Raw genomic sequence first — 14578 nt, 5'->3', positions numbered from 1 at the left:
CGAACGACATCATTTCCGTTTGTCGTCATTTCCGTACGACGTCATTTCTGTTCGACGTCATTTCCAGACCTGTAACTTCCTGATTCACAATAAACACATACGCAACTACGATTCTACGATTAATGTGACGTGTGTGTTAAGCCAGGGGAGTTGTCCGGCTGACGGTGGCTCGTTCGAGCACTGATGACATGTGTGCACGGTCACAGACGGTTAGAACGAGCTTTCAAAACGGCGCTAGCGTGCTGGGCTAGCAACCATACTAACTGCGGTGGTAACAGTGCATAACCCCGCCGTCACGACTTTAATTTCACTTCTATCATGACACTGTTTCTATAATACCGCCAGGTTAGAAGCAAACACTGGGTAGTAGTTAGTGTCGGGAGTCCCTGCTGACTGTGTGTGGAAGCTGAGGTTGAAGCTAGCTGGGAGGGGAGCTAGCTAGCTCTGTGTAGCCTCAAGCAGATTCAAGCTGTGGAATCAGCAACACAGTTCGGAAACAAGACCGGGGAACCGCTGCGCTAAGAAACGATAACATCAGCATCTTGACCCGCTGGGTGTCACTTTATTTAGTTCTGTTAGTTGCCATGGTTCAGTGTGTGGGACGCAAGCTAACAGATGTAAACAGAGACACGTGGACTTCTTCTTCCCAAATGGGGTAGGCTTCTCTGAGCTCGTCTTCCGTTGCGCCACCTATGGGTTTGGCGGTGAATTTTTTTCTACGTACAGTGGTCGGATTAGTAAAAATCAAAAAGACTCTTCTCCCCCCGCTGAGACCTCTCCGAGAAACGGACACGTAGTAGTATAAAAGAGCCTTTACTCTGTTTTGCAAGGGGAACAAAAGGGCTGGAGACCAGAACATTGATAAAGTAATTCAATGTCATTTCACACAAGTGTTTGCTTCACTCATTTCACACAAGTGTTTGCTTCACTTCAACAAGTCCTTTACCAAAAGGGGATGATGTGATACTGAAGGCCTTTGGATTGTGTGAATATGCATGGGAGGCACCGTGAGCCAAACAACTGTGTCTGAGAAACAAGAGCCTGTCTCCAATGCTTCCAACTCATACTTACCTGGCAGGGGAGATACCATGATCATGAAGGTGGTTCACCCAGGACAAGGCTCAGCCATTGCATTTCGGTTGTGCTGACCCGTGCGAATTCCCCAAATGTGGGAATCTCGACTGCATAATTTGTGGTAGTGGGGGACTGCGTCCGCGCTCTCCCCTGATCATCATGTTCAATTGCAATAAGAGCCTGACACTGGGCCTATTTTATAGGTTTGGTTGTAGTGCATGTTTTTTCCAACACAATGCACTCACTAATGCCACTGATTGTGGTAGAAGTATAATTTAACAGCAAATAGACGGGGTCACTCCTGTTCCAAGTGTGCTGTTTTGATAAGTAATGTTTGCTAGAAATTCTTGTACTGCCTGTATGCTGATTTTTGCCATTTTATTGCAGTTTGTGTTGTCTCTGAGACAAAGTTGTTATGTCTTTGGGCTTTGTGGTGATTTATCAGAGACGGCCAGGGCTTACCTGGCTGCTTTTCATCGAGGCTTACTCTGTTTTGCAAGGGGAACAAAAGGGCTGGGGACCAGAACAGTGATAAAGTAATTCAATGTCATTTCACACAAGTGTTTGCTCCACTCATTTCACACAAGTGTTTGCTTCACTTCAACAAGTCCTTTACCAAAAGGGGATGATGTGATACTGAAGGCCTTTGGATTGTGTGAATATGCATGGGAGGCACCGTGAGCCAAGCAACTGTGTCTGAGAAACAAGAGCCTGTCTCCAATGCCTCCAACTCATACTTACCTGGCAGGGGAGATACCATGATCATGAAGGTGGTTCACCCAGGGCGGGGTCCAGCGATTGCACTTCGGTTGTGCTGACCCGTGCGAATTCCCCAAATGTGGGAATCTCGACTGCATAGTTTGTGGTAGTGGGGGACTGCGTCCGCGCTCTCCCCTGATCATTATGTTCAAATGCAATAAGAGCCTGACACTGGGCCTATTTTATAGGTTTGGTTGTAGTGCATGTTTTTTCCAACACAATGCACTCACTAATGCCACTGATTGTGGTAGAAGTATAATTTAACAGCAAATAGACGGGGTCACTCCTGTTCCAAGTGTGCTGTTTTGATAAGTAATGTTTGCTAGAAATTCTTGTACTGCCTGTATGCTGATTTTTGCCATTTTATTGCAGTTTGTGTTGTCTCTGAGACAAAGTTGTTATGTCTTTGGGCTTTGTGGTGATTTATCAGAGACGGCCAGGGCTTACCTGGCTGCTTTTCATCGAGGCTTAAGCCCAATTTATGCTTGAGCGTATTTTGTAAAACGGATAGATAAGACCGCCCTATCCGTCGTGGAACGCCCTCTCCGAGCGCTTCGGACAGCTTTTCGTACACGTCGGATTTTTCTAACTTCTCCGTGTTGTGTCGGAGAGCCCGCTGACAGCTCTTGGCTGTGATTGGTCCGCGAACGACATCATTTCCGTTTGTCGTCATTTCCGTACGACGTCATTTCTGTTCGACGTCATTTCCAGACCTGTAACTTCCTGATTCACAATAAACACATACGCAACTACGATTCTACGATTAATGTGACGTGTGTGTTAAGCCAGGGGAGTTGTCCGGCTGACGGTGGCTCGTTCGAGCACTGATGACATGTGTGCACGGTCACAGACGGTTAGAACGAGCTTTCAAAACGGCGCTAGCGTGCTGGGCTAGCAACCATACTAACTGCGGTGGTAACAGTGCATAACCCCGCCGTCACGACTTTAATTTCACTTCTATCATGACACTGTTTCTATAATACCGCCAGGTTAGAAGCAAACACTGGGTAGTAGTTAGTGTCGGGAGTCCCTGCTGACTGTGTGTGGAAGCTGAGGTTGAAGCTAGCTGGGAGGGGAGCTAGCTAGCTCTGTGTAGCCTCAAGCAGATTCAAGCTGTGGAATCAGCAACACAGTTCGGAAACAAGACCGGGGAACCGCTGCGCTAAGAAACGATAACATCAGCATCTTGACCCGCTGGGTGTCACTTTATTTAGTTCTGTTAGTTGCCATGGTTCAGTGTGTGGGACGCAAGCTAACAGATGTAAACAGAGACACGTGGACTTCTTCTTCCCAAATGGGGTAGGCTTCTCTGAGCTCGTCTTCCGTTGCGCCACCTATGGGTTTGGCGGTGAATTTTTTTCTACGTACAGTGGTCGGATTAGTAAAAATCAAAAAGACTCTTCTCCCCCCGCTGAGACCTCTCCGAGAAACGGACACGTAGTAGTATATAAGAGCCTTTACTCTGTTTTGCAAGGGGAACAAAAGGGCTGGAGACCAGAACAGTGATAAAGTAATTCAATGTCATTTCACACAAGTGTTTGCTCCACTCATTTCACACAAGTGTTTGCTTCACTTCAACAAGTCCTTTACCAAAAGGGGATGATGTGATACTGAAGGCCTTTGGATTGTGTGAATATGCATGGGAGGCACCGTGAGCCAAACAACTGTGTCTGAGAAACAAGAGCTTGTCTCCAATGCCTCCAACTCATACTTACCTGGCAGGGGAGATACCATGATCATGAAGGTGGTTCACCCAGGGCGAGGCTCAGCCATTGCACTTCGGTTGTGCTGACCCGTGCGAATTCCCCAAATGTGGGAATCTCGACTGCAAAATTTGTGGTAGTGGGGGACTGCGTTCGCGCTCTCCCCTGATCATCATGTTCAAATGCAATAAGAGCCTGACACTGGGCCTATTTTATAGGTTTTGTTGTAGTGCATGTTTTTTCCAACACAATGCACTCACTAATGCCACTGATTGTGGTAGAAGTATAATTTAACAGCAAATAGACGGGGTCACTCCTGTTCCAAGTGTGCTGTTTTGATAAGTAATGTTTGCTAGAAATTCTTGTACTGCCTGTATGCTGATTTTTGCTAATTTATTGCAGTTTGTGTTGTCTCTGAGACAAAGTTGTTATGTCTTTGGGCTTTGTGGTGATTTATCAGAGACGGCCAGGGCTTACCTGGCTGCTTTTCATCGAGGCTTACTCTGTTTTGCAAGGGGAACAAAAGGGCTGGAGATCAGAACAGTGATAAAGTAATTCAATGTCATTTCACACAAGTGTTTGCTTCACTCATTTCACACAAGTGTTTACTTCACTTCAACAAGTCCTTTACCAAAAGGGGATGATGTGATACTGAAGGCCTTTGGATTGTGTGAATATGCATGGGAGGCACCGTGAGCCAAACAACTGTGTCTGAGAAACAAGAGCCTGTCTCCAATGCTTCCAACTCATACTTACCTAGCAGGGGAGATACCATGATCATGAAGGTGGTTCACCCAGGGCGAGTCTCAGCCATTGCCCTTCGGTTGTGCTGACCTGTGCGAATTCCCCAAATGTGGGAATCTCGACTGCATAATTTGTGGTAGTGGGGGACTGCGTCCGCGCTCTCCCCTGATCATCATGTTCAATTGCAATAAGAGCCTGACACTGGGCCTATTTTATAGGTTTGGTTGTAGTGCATGTTTTTTCCAACACAATGCACTCACTAATGCCACTGATTGTGGTAGATGTATAATTTAACAGCAAATAGACGGGGTCACTCCTGTTCCAAGTGTGCTGTTTTGATAAGTAATGTTTGCTAGAAATTCTTGTACTGCCTGTATGCTGATTTTTGCTAATTTATTGCAGTTTGTGTTGTCTCTGAGACAAAGTTGTTATGTCTTTGGGCTTTGTGGTGATTTATCAGAGACGGCCAGGGCTTACCTGGCTGCTTTTCATCGAGGCTTAAGCCCAATTTATGCTTGAGCGTATTTTGTAAAACGGATAGATAAGACCGCCCTATCCGTCGTGGAACGCCCTCTCCGAGCGCTTCGGACAGCTTTTCGTACACGTCGGATTTTTCTAACTTCTCCGTGTTGTGTCGGAGAGCCCGCTGACAGCTCTTGGCTGTGATTGGTCCGCGAACGACATCATTTCCGTTTGTCGTCATTTCCGTACGACGTCATTTCTGTTCGACGTCATTTCCGGACCTGTAACTTCCTGATTCACAATAAACACATACGCAACTACGATTCTACGATTAATGTGACGTGTGTGTTAAGCCAGGGGAGTTGTCCGGCTGACGGTGGCTCGTTCGAGCACTGATGACATGTGTGCACGGTCACAGACGGTTAGAACGAGCTTTCAAAACGGCGCTAGCGTGCTGGGCTAGCAACCATACTAACTGCGGTGGTAACAGTGCATAACCCCGCCGTCACGACTTTAATTTCACTTCTATCATGACACTGTTTCTATAATACCGCCAGGTTAGAAGCAAACACTGGGTAGTAGTTAGTGTCGGGAGTCCCTGCTGACTGTGTGTGGAAGCTGAGGTTGAAGCTAGCTGGGAGGGGAGCTAGCTAGCTCTGTGTAGCCTCAAGCAGATTCAAGCTGTGGAATCAGCAACACAGTTCGGAAACAAGACCGGGGAACCGCTGCGCTAAGAAACGATAACATCAGCATCTTGACCCGCTGGGTGTCACTTTATTTAGTTCTGTTAGTTGCCATGGTTCAGTGTGTGGGACGCAAGCTAACAGATGTAAACAGAGACACGTGGACTTCTTCTTCCCAAATGGGGTAGGCTTCTCTGAGCTCGTCTTCCGTTGCGCCACCTATGGGTTTGGCGGTGAATTTTTTTCTACGTACAGTGGTCGGATTAGTAAAAATCAAAAAGACTCTTCTCCCCCCGCTGAGACCTCTCCGAGAAACGGACACGTAGTAGTATATAAGAGCCTTTACTCTGTTTTGCAAGGGGAACAAAAGGGCTGGAGACCAGAACATTGATAAAGTAATTCAATGTCATTTCACACAAGTGTTTGCTTCACTCATTTCACACAAGTGTTTGCTTCACTTCAACAAGTCCTTTACCAAAAGGGGATGATGTGATACTGAAGGCCTTTGGATTGTGTGAATATGCATGGGAGGCACCGTGAGCCAAGCAACTGTGTCTGAGAAACAAGAGCCTGTCTCCAATGCCTCCAACTCATACTTACCTGGCAGGGGAGATACCATGATCATGAAGGTGGTTCACCCAAGGCGAGGCTCAGCCATTGCACTTCGGTTGTGCTGACCCGTGCGAATTCCCCAAATGTGGGAATCTCGACTGCATAATTTGTGGTAGTGGGGGACTGCGTCCGCGCTCTCCCCTGATCATCATGTTCAATTGCAATAAGAGCCTGACACTGGGCCTATTTTATAGGTTTGGTTGTAGTGCATGTTTTTTCCAACACAATGCACTCACTAATGCCACTGATTGTGGTAGAAGTATAATTTAACAGCAAATAGACGGGGTCACTCCTGTTCCAAGTGTGCTGTTTTGATAAGTTATGTTTGCTAGAAATTCTTGTACTGCCTGTATGCTGATTTTTGCCATTTTATTGCAGTTTGTGTTGTCTCTGAGACAAAGTTGTTATGTCTTTGGGCTTTGTGGTGATTTATCAGAGACGGCCAGGGCTTACCTGGCTGCTTTTCATCGAGGCTTACTCTGTTTTGCAAGGGGAACAAAAGGGCTGGAGACCAGAACAGTGATAAAGTAATTCAATGTCATTTCACACAAGTGTTTGCTCCACTCATTTCACACAAGTGTTTGCTTCACTTCAACAAGTCCTTTACCAAAAGGGGATGATGTGATACTGAAGGCCTTTGGATTGTGTGAATATGCATGGGAGGCACCGTGAGCCAAACAACTGTGTCTGAGAAACAAGAGCTTGTCTCCAATGCTTCCAACTCATACTTACCTGGCAGGGGAGATACCATGATCATGAAGGTGGTTCACCCAGGGCGAGGCTCAGCCATTGCACTTCGGTTGTGCTGACCCGTGCGAATTCCCCAAATGTGGGAATCTCGACTGCAAAATTTGTGGTAGTGGGGGACTGCGTTCGCGCTCTCCCCTGATCATCATGTTCAAATGCAATAAGAGCCTGACACTGGGCCTATTTTATAGGTTTGGTTGTAGTGCATGTTTTTTCCAACACAATGCACTCACTAATGCCACTGATTGTGGTAGAAGTATAATTTAACAGCAAATAGACGGGGTCACTCCTGTTCCAAGTGTGCTGTTTTGATAAGTAATGTTTGCTAGAAATTCTTGTACTGCCTGTATGCTGATTTTTGCCAATTTATAGCAGTTTGTGTTGTCTCTGAGACAAAGTTGTTATGTCTTTGGGCTTTGTGGTGATTTATCAGAGACGGCCAGGACTTACCTGGATGCTTTTCATCGAGGCTTACTCTGTTTTGCAAGGGGAACAAAAGGGCTGGAGATCAGAACAGTGATAAAGTAATTCAATGTCATTTCACACAAGTGTTTGCTTCACTCATTTCACACAAGTGTTTACTTCACTTCAACAAGTCCTTTACCAAAAGGGGATGATGTGATACTGAAGGCCTTTGGATTGTGTGAATATGCATGGGAGGCACCGTGAGCCAAACAACTGTGTCTGAGAAACAAGAGCCTGTCTCCAATGCTTCCAACTCATACTTACCTAGCAGGGGAGATACCATGATCATGAAGGTGGTTCACCCAGGGCGAGTCTCAGCCATTGCCCTTCGGTTGTGCTGACCTGTGCGAATTCCCCAAATGTGGGAATCTCGACTGCATAATTTGTGGTAGTGGGGGACTGCGTCCGCGCTCTCCCCTGATCATCATGTTCAATTGCAATAAGAGCCTGACACTGGGCCTATTTTATAGGTTTGGTTGTAGTGCATGTTTTTTCCAACACAATGCACTCACTAATGCCACTGATTGTGGTAGATGTATAATTTAACAGCAAATAGACGGGGTCACTCCTGTTCCAAGTGTGCTGTTTTGATAAGTAATGTTTGCTAGAAATTCTTGTACTGCCTGTATGCAGATTTTTGCTAATTTATTGCAGTTTGTGTTGTCTCTGAGACAAAGTTGTTATGTCTTTGGGCTTTGTGGTGATTTATCAGAGACGGCCAGGGCTTACCTGGCTGCTTTTCATCGAGGCTTAAGCCCAATTTATGCTTGAGCGTATTTTGTAAAACGGATAGATAAGACCGCCCTATCCGTCGTGGAACGCCCTCTCCGAGCGCTTCGGACAGCTTTTCGTACACGTCGGATTTTTCTAACTTCTCCGTGTTGTGTCGGAGAGCCCGCTGACAGCTCTTGGCTGTGATTGGTCCGCGAACGACATCATTTCCGTTTGTCGTCATTTCCGTACGACGTCATTTCTGTTCGACGTCATTTCCAGACCTGTAACTTCCTGATTCACAATAAACACATACGCAACTACGATTCTACGATTAATGTGACGTGTGTGTTAAGCCAGGGGAGTTGTCCGGCTGACGGTGGCTCGTTCGAGCACTGATGACATGTGTGCACGGTCACAGACGGTTAGAACGAGCTTTCAAAACGGCGCTAGCGTGCTGGGCTAGCAACCATACTAACTGCGGTGGTAACAGTGCATAACCCCGCCGTCACGACTTTAATTTCACTTCTATCATGACACTGTTTCTATAATACCGCCAGGTTAGAAGCAAACACTGGGTAGTAGTTAGTGTCGGGAGTCCCTGCTGACTGTGTGTGGAAGCTGAGGTTGAAGCTAGCTGGGAGGGGAGCTAGCTAGCTCTGTGTAGCCTCAAGCAGATTCAAGCTGTGGAATCAGCAACACAGTTCGGAAACAAGACCGGGGAACCGCTGCGCTAAGAAACGATAACATCAGCATCTTGACCCGCTGGGTGTCACTTTATTTAGTTCTGTTAGTTGCCATGGTTCAGTGTGTGGGACGCAAGCTAACAGATGTAAACAGAGACACGTGGACTTCTTCTTCCCAAATGGGGTAGGCTTCTCTGAGCTCGTCTTCCGTTGCGCCACCTATGGGTTTGGCGGTGAATTTTTTTCTACGTACAGTGGTCGGATTAGTAAAAATCAAAAAGACTCTTCTCCCCCCGCTGAGACCTCTCCGAGAAACGGACACGTAGTAGTATAAAAGAGCCTTTACTCTGTTTTGCAAGGGGAACAAAAGGGCTGGAGACCAGAACATTGATAAAGTAATTCAATGTCATTTCACACAAGTGTTTGCTTCACTCATTTCACACAAGTGTTTGCTTCACTTCAACAAGTCCTTTACCAAAAGGGGATGATGTGATACTGAAGGCCTTTGGATTGTGTGAATATGCATGGGAGGCACCGTGAGCCAAACAACTGTGTCTGAGAAACAAGAGCCTGTCTCCAATGCTTCCAACTCATACTTACCTGGCAGGGGAGATACCATGATCATGAAGGTGGTTCACCCAGGACAAGGCTCAGCCATTGCATTTCGGTTGTGCTGACCCGTGCGAATTCCCCAAATGTGGGAATCTCGACTGCATAATTTGTGGTAGTGGGGGACTGCGTCCGCGCTCTCCCCTGATCATCATGTTCAATTGCAATAAGAGCCTGACACTGGGCCTATTTTATAGGTTTGGTTGTAGTGCATGTTTTTTCCAACACAATGCACTCACTAATGCCACTGATTGTGGTAGAAGTATAATTTAACAGCAAATAGACGGGGTCACTCCTGTTCCAAGTGTGCTGTTTTGATAAGTAATGTTTGCTAGAAATTCTTGTACTGCCTGTATGCTGATTTTTGCCATTTTATTGCAGTTTGTGTTGTCTCTGAGACAAAGTTGTTATGTCTTTGGGCTTTGTGGTGATTTATCAGAGACGGCCAGGGCTTACCTGGCTGCTTTTCATCGAGGCTTACTCTGTTTTGCAAGGGGAACAAAAGGGCTGGGGACCAGAACAGTGATAAAGTAATTCAATGTCATTTCACACAAGTGTTTGCTCCACTCATTTCACACAAGTGTTTGCTTCACTTCAACAAGTCCTTTACCAAAAGGGGATGATGTGATACTGAAGGCCTTTGGATTGTGTGAATATGCATGGGAGGCACCGTGAGCCAAGCAACTGTGTCTGAGAAACAAGAGCCTGTCTCCAATGCCTCCAACTCATACTTACCTGGCAGGGGAGATACCATGATCATGAAGGTGGTTCACCCAGGGCGGGGTCCAGCGATTGCACTTCGGTTGTGCTGACCCGTGCGAATTCCCCAAATGTGGGAATCTCGACTGCATAGTTTGTGGTAGTGGGGGACTGCGTCCGCGCTCTCCCCTGATCATTATGTTCAAATGCAATAAGAGCCTGACACTGGGCCTATTTTATAGGTTTGGTTGTAGTGCATGTTTTTTCCAACACAATGCACTCACTAATGCCACTGATTGTGGTAGAAGTATAATTTAACAGCAAATAGACGGGGTCACTCCTGTTCCAAGTGTGCTGTTTTGATAAGTAATGTTTGCTAGAAATTCTTGTACTGCCTGTATGCTGATTTTTGCCATTTTATTGCAGTTTGTGTTGTCTCTGAGACAAAGTTGTTATGTCTTTGGGCTTTGTGGTGATTTATCAGAGACGGCCAGGGCTTACCTGGTTGCTTTTCATCGAGGCTTACTCTGTTTTGCAAGGGGAACAAAAGGGCTGGAGACCAGAACAGTGATAAAGTAATTCAATGTCATTTCACACAAGTGTTTGCTCCACTCATTTCACACAAGTGTTTGCTTCACTTCAACAAGTCCTTTACCAAAAGGGGATGATGTGATACTGAAGGCCTTTGGATTGTGTGAATATGCATGGGAGGCACCGTGAGCCAAACAACTGTGTCTGAGAAACAAGAGCTTGTCTCCAATGCCTCCAACTCATACTTACCTGGCAGGGGTGTACCATGATCATGAAGGTGGTTCACCCAGGGCGAGGCTCAGCCATTGCACTTCGGTTGTGCTGACCCGTGCGAATTCCCCAAATGTGGGAATCTCGACTGCAAAATTTGTGGTAGTGGGGGACTGCGTTCGCGCTCTCCCCTGATCATCATGTTCAAATGCAATAAGAGCCTGACACTGGGCCTATTTTATAGGTTTTGTTGTAGTGCATGTTTTTTCCAACACAATGCACTCACTAATGCCACTGATTGTGGTAGAAGTATAATTTAACAGCAAATAGACGGGGTCACTCCTGTTCCAAGTGTGCTGTTTTGATAAGTAATGTTTGCTAGAAATTCTTGTACTGCCTGTATGCTGATTTTTGCTAATTTATTGCAGTTTGTGTTGTCTCTGAGACAAAGTTGTTATGTCTTTGGGCTTTGTGGTGATTTATCAGAGACGGCCAGGGCTTACCTGGCTGCTTTTCATCGAGGCTTACTCTGTTTTGCAAGGGGAACAAAAGGGCTGGAGATCAGAACAGTGATAAAGTAATTCAATGTCATTTCACACAAGTGTTTGCTTCACTCATTTCACACAAGTGTTTACTTCACTTCAACAAGTCCTTTACCAAAAGGGGATGATGTGATACTGAAGGCCTTTGGATTGTGTGAATATGCATGGGAGGCACCGTGAGCCAAACAACTGTGTCTGAGAAACAAGAGCCTGTCTCCAATGCTTCCAACTCATACTTACCTAGCAGGGGAGATACCATGATCATGAAGGCGGTTCACCCAGGGCGAGTCTCAGCCATTGCCCTTCGGTTGTGCTGACCTGTGCGAATTCCCCAAATGTGGGAATCTCGACTGCATAATTTGTGGTAGTGGGGGACTGCGTCCGCGCTCTCCCCTGATCATCATGTTCAATTGCAATAAGAGCCTGACACTGGGCCTATTTTATAGGTTTGGTTGTAGTGCATGTTTTTTCCAACACAATGCACTCACTAATGCCACTGATTGTGGTAGATGTATAATTTAACAGCAAATAGACGGGGTCACTCCTGTTCCAAGTGTGCTGTTTTGATAAGTAATGTTTGCTAGAAATTCTTGTACTGCCTGTATGCTGATTTTTGCTAATTTATTGCAGTTTGTGTTGTCTCTGAGACAAAGTTGTTATGTCTTTGGGCTTTGTGGTGATTTATCAGAGACGGCCAGGGCTTACCTGGCTGCTTTTCATCGAGGCTTAAGCCCAATTTATGCTTGAGCGTATTTTGTAAAACGGATAGATAAGACCGCCCTATCCGTCGTGGAACGCCCTCTCCGAGCGCTTCGGACAGCTTTTCGTACACGTCGGATTTTTCTAACTTCTCCGTGTTGTGTCGGAGAGCCCGCTGACAGCTCTTGGCTGTGATTGGTCCGCGAACAACATCATTTCCGTATGTCGTCATTTCCGTACGACGTCATTTCTGTTCGACGTCATTTCCGGACCTGTAACTTCCTGATTCACAATAAACACATACGCAACTACGATTCTACGATTAATGTGACGTGTGTGTTAAGCCAGGGGAGTTGTCCGGCTGACGGTGGCTCGTTCGAGCACTGATGACATGTGTGCACGGTCACAGATGGTTAAAACAAGCTTTCAAAACGGCGCTAGCGTACTAGGCTAGCGGGCTAGCAACCGTGCTAACTGCGGTGGTCACAGTGCATAACCCCGCCGTCACAACTTTAATTCCACTTCTATCATGACACTGTTTCTATAATACCGCCAGGTTAGAAGCAAACACTGGGTAGTAGTTAGTGTCGGGAGTCCCTGCTGACTGTGTGTGGAAGCTGAGGTTGAAGCTAGCTGGGAGGGGAGCTAGCTAGCTCTGTGTAGCCTCAAGCAGATTCAAGCTGTGGAATCAGCAACACAGTTCGGAAACAAGACCGGGGAACCGCTGCGCTAAGAAACGATAACATCAGCATCTTGACCCGCTGGGTGTCACTTTATTTAGTTCTGTTAGTTGCCATGGTTCAGTGTGTGGGACGCAAGCTAACAGATGTAAACAGAGACACGTGGACTTCTTCTTCCCAAATGGGGTAGGCTTCTCTGAGCTCGTCTTCCGTTGCGCCACCTATGGGTTTGGCGGTGAATTTTTTTCTACGTACAGTGGTCGGATTAGTAAAAATCAAAAAGACTCTTCTCCCCCCGCTGAGACCTCTCCGAGAAACGGACACGTAGTAGTATATAAGAGCCTTTACTCTGTTTTGCAAGGGGAACAAAAGGGCTGGAGACCAGAACATTGATAAAGTAATTCAATGTCATTTCACACAAGTGTTTGCTTCACTCATTTCACACAAGTGTTTGCTTCACTTCAACAAGTCCTTTACCAAAAGGGGATGATGTGATACTGAAGGCCTTTGGATTGTGTGAATATGCATGGGAGGCACCGTGAGCCAAACAACTGTGTCTGAGAAACAAGAGCTTGTCTCCAATGCTTCCAACTCATACTTACCTGGCAGGGGAGATACCATGATCATGAAGGTGGTTCACCCAGGGCGAGGCTCAGCCATTGCACTTCGGTTGTGCTGACCCGTGCGAATTCCCCAAATGTGGGAATCTCGACTGCAAAATTTGTTGTAGTGGGGGACTGCGTTCGCGCTCTCCCCTGATCATCATGTTCAAATGCAATAATTATATATTTTATAGGTTTGGTTGTAGTGCATGTTTTTTCCAACACAATGCACTCACTAATGCCACTGATTGTGGTAGAAGTATAATTTAACAGCAAATAGACGGGGTCACTCCTGTTCCAAGTGTGCTGTTTTGATAAGTAATGTTTGCTAGAAATTCTTGTACTGCCTGTATGCTGATTTTTGCCAATTTATAGCAGTTTGTGTTGTCTCTGAGACAAAGTTGTTATGTCTTTGGGCTTTGTGGTGATTTATCAGAGACGGCCAGGGCTTACCTGGCTGCTTTTCATCGAGGCTTAAGCCCAATTTATGCTTGAGCGTATTTTGTAAAACGGATAGATAAGACCGCCCTATCCGTCGTGGAACGCCCTCTCCGAGCGCTTCGGACAGCTTTTCGTACACGTCGGATTTTTCTAACTTCTCCGTGTTGTGTCGGAGAGCCCGCTGACAGCTCTTGGCTGTGATTGGTCCGCGAACAACATCATTTCCGTATGTCGTCATTTCCGTACGACGTCATTTCTGTTCGACGTCATTTCCGGACCTGTAACTTCCTGATTCACAATAAACACATACGCAACTACGATTCTACGATTAATGTGACGTGTGTGTTAAGCCAGGGGAGTTGTCCGGCTGACGGTGGCTCGTTCGAGCACTGATGACATGTGTGCACGGTCACAGATGGTTAAAACAAGCTTTCAAAACGGCGCTAGCGTGCTAGGCTAGCGGGCTAGCAACCGTGCTAACTGCGGTGGTAACAGTGCATAACCCCGCCGTCACGACTTTAATTCCACTTCTATCATGACACTGTTTCTATAATACCGCCAGGTTAGAAGCAAACACTGGGTAGTAGTTAGTGTCGGGAGTCCCTGCTGACTGTGTGTGGAAGCTGAGGTTGAAGCTAGCTGGGAGGGGAGCTAGCTAGCTCTGTGTAGCCTCAAGCAGATTCAAGCTGTGGAATCAGCAACACAGTTCGGAAACAAGACCGGGGAACCGCTGCGCTAAGAAACGATAACATCAGCATCTTGACCCGCTGGGTGTCACTTTATTTAGTTCTGTTAGTTGCCATGGTTCAGTGTGTGGGACGCAAGCTAACAGATGTAAACAGAGACACGTGGACTTCTTCTTCCCAAATGGGGTAGGCTTCTCTGAGCTCGTCTTCCGTTGCGCCACCTATGGGTTTGG

At 46.4% G+C, this 14578-nt stretch overlaps 12 non-coding genes across 12 annotated transcripts; all 12 read left to right on the top strand.

Moving 5' to 3' along the window:
- Positions 1 to 1063: 1063 nt before the first annotated feature.
- On the top strand, positions 1064 to 1227 carry LOC133017225 (U1 spliceosomal RNA). The gene has a single exon (XR_009682558.1). It is a non-coding gene; the product is annotated as a U1 spliceosomal RNA (small nuclear RNA).
- Positions 1228 to 1807: 580 nt separating this feature from the next.
- Positions 1808 to 1971, top strand: LOC133017254 (U1 spliceosomal RNA). Its single transcript, XR_009682585.1, has one exon. It is a non-coding gene; the product is annotated as a U1 spliceosomal RNA (small nuclear RNA).
- A 1569-nt stretch (positions 1972 to 3540) lies between these two features.
- Positions 3541 to 3704, top strand: LOC133017024 (U1 spliceosomal RNA). Its single transcript, XR_009682368.1, has one exon. It is a non-coding gene; the product is annotated as a U1 spliceosomal RNA (small nuclear RNA).
- Positions 3705 to 4284: 580 nt separating this feature from the next.
- LOC133017264 (U1 spliceosomal RNA) lies at positions 4285 to 4448 on the top strand. The gene has a single exon (XR_009682594.1). It is a non-coding gene; the product is annotated as a U1 spliceosomal RNA (small nuclear RNA).
- A 1569-nt stretch (positions 4449 to 6017) lies between these two features.
- LOC133017212 (U1 spliceosomal RNA) lies at positions 6018 to 6181 on the top strand. The gene has a single exon (XR_009682546.1). It is a non-coding gene; the product is annotated as a U1 spliceosomal RNA (small nuclear RNA).
- Positions 6182 to 6761: 580 nt separating this feature from the next.
- LOC133017012 (U1 spliceosomal RNA) lies at positions 6762 to 6925 on the top strand. The gene has a single exon (XR_009682357.1). It is a non-coding gene; the product is annotated as a U1 spliceosomal RNA (small nuclear RNA).
- Positions 6926 to 7505: 580 nt separating this feature from the next.
- On the top strand, positions 7506 to 7669 carry LOC133017263 (U1 spliceosomal RNA). The gene has a single exon (XR_009682593.1). It is a non-coding gene; the product is annotated as a U1 spliceosomal RNA (small nuclear RNA).
- Positions 7670 to 9238: 1569 nt separating this feature from the next.
- LOC133017223 (U1 spliceosomal RNA) lies at positions 9239 to 9402 on the top strand. Its single transcript, XR_009682556.1, has one exon. It is a non-coding gene; the product is annotated as a U1 spliceosomal RNA (small nuclear RNA).
- A 580-nt stretch (positions 9403 to 9982) lies between these two features.
- On the top strand, positions 9983 to 10146 carry LOC133017253 (U1 spliceosomal RNA). The gene has a single exon (XR_009682584.1). It is a non-coding gene; the product is annotated as a U1 spliceosomal RNA (small nuclear RNA).
- Positions 10147 to 10726: 580 nt separating this feature from the next.
- Positions 10727 to 10889, top strand: LOC133017038 (U1 spliceosomal RNA). Its single transcript, XR_009682381.1, has one exon. It is a non-coding gene; the product is annotated as a U1 spliceosomal RNA (small nuclear RNA).
- Positions 10890 to 11469: 580 nt separating this feature from the next.
- On the top strand, positions 11470 to 11633 carry LOC133017270 (U1 spliceosomal RNA). The gene has a single exon (XR_009682600.1). It is a non-coding gene; the product is annotated as a U1 spliceosomal RNA (small nuclear RNA).
- Positions 11634 to 13210: 1577 nt separating this feature from the next.
- Positions 13211 to 13374, top strand: LOC133017022 (U1 spliceosomal RNA). The gene has a single exon (XR_009682366.1). It is a non-coding gene; the product is annotated as a U1 spliceosomal RNA (small nuclear RNA).
- The last annotated feature ends 1204 nt before the right edge of the window (positions 13375 to 14578 follow it).

The sequence above is a fragment of the Limanda limanda genome, chromosome 12 (assembly GCF_963576545.1).
Source record: "Limanda limanda chromosome 12, fLimLim1.1, whole genome shotgun sequence".
NCBI lineage: Eukaryota > Metazoa > Chordata > Actinopteri > Pleuronectiformes > Pleuronectidae > Limanda > Limanda limanda.
This window is presented reverse-complemented; position numbering and strand designations above follow the sequence as displayed.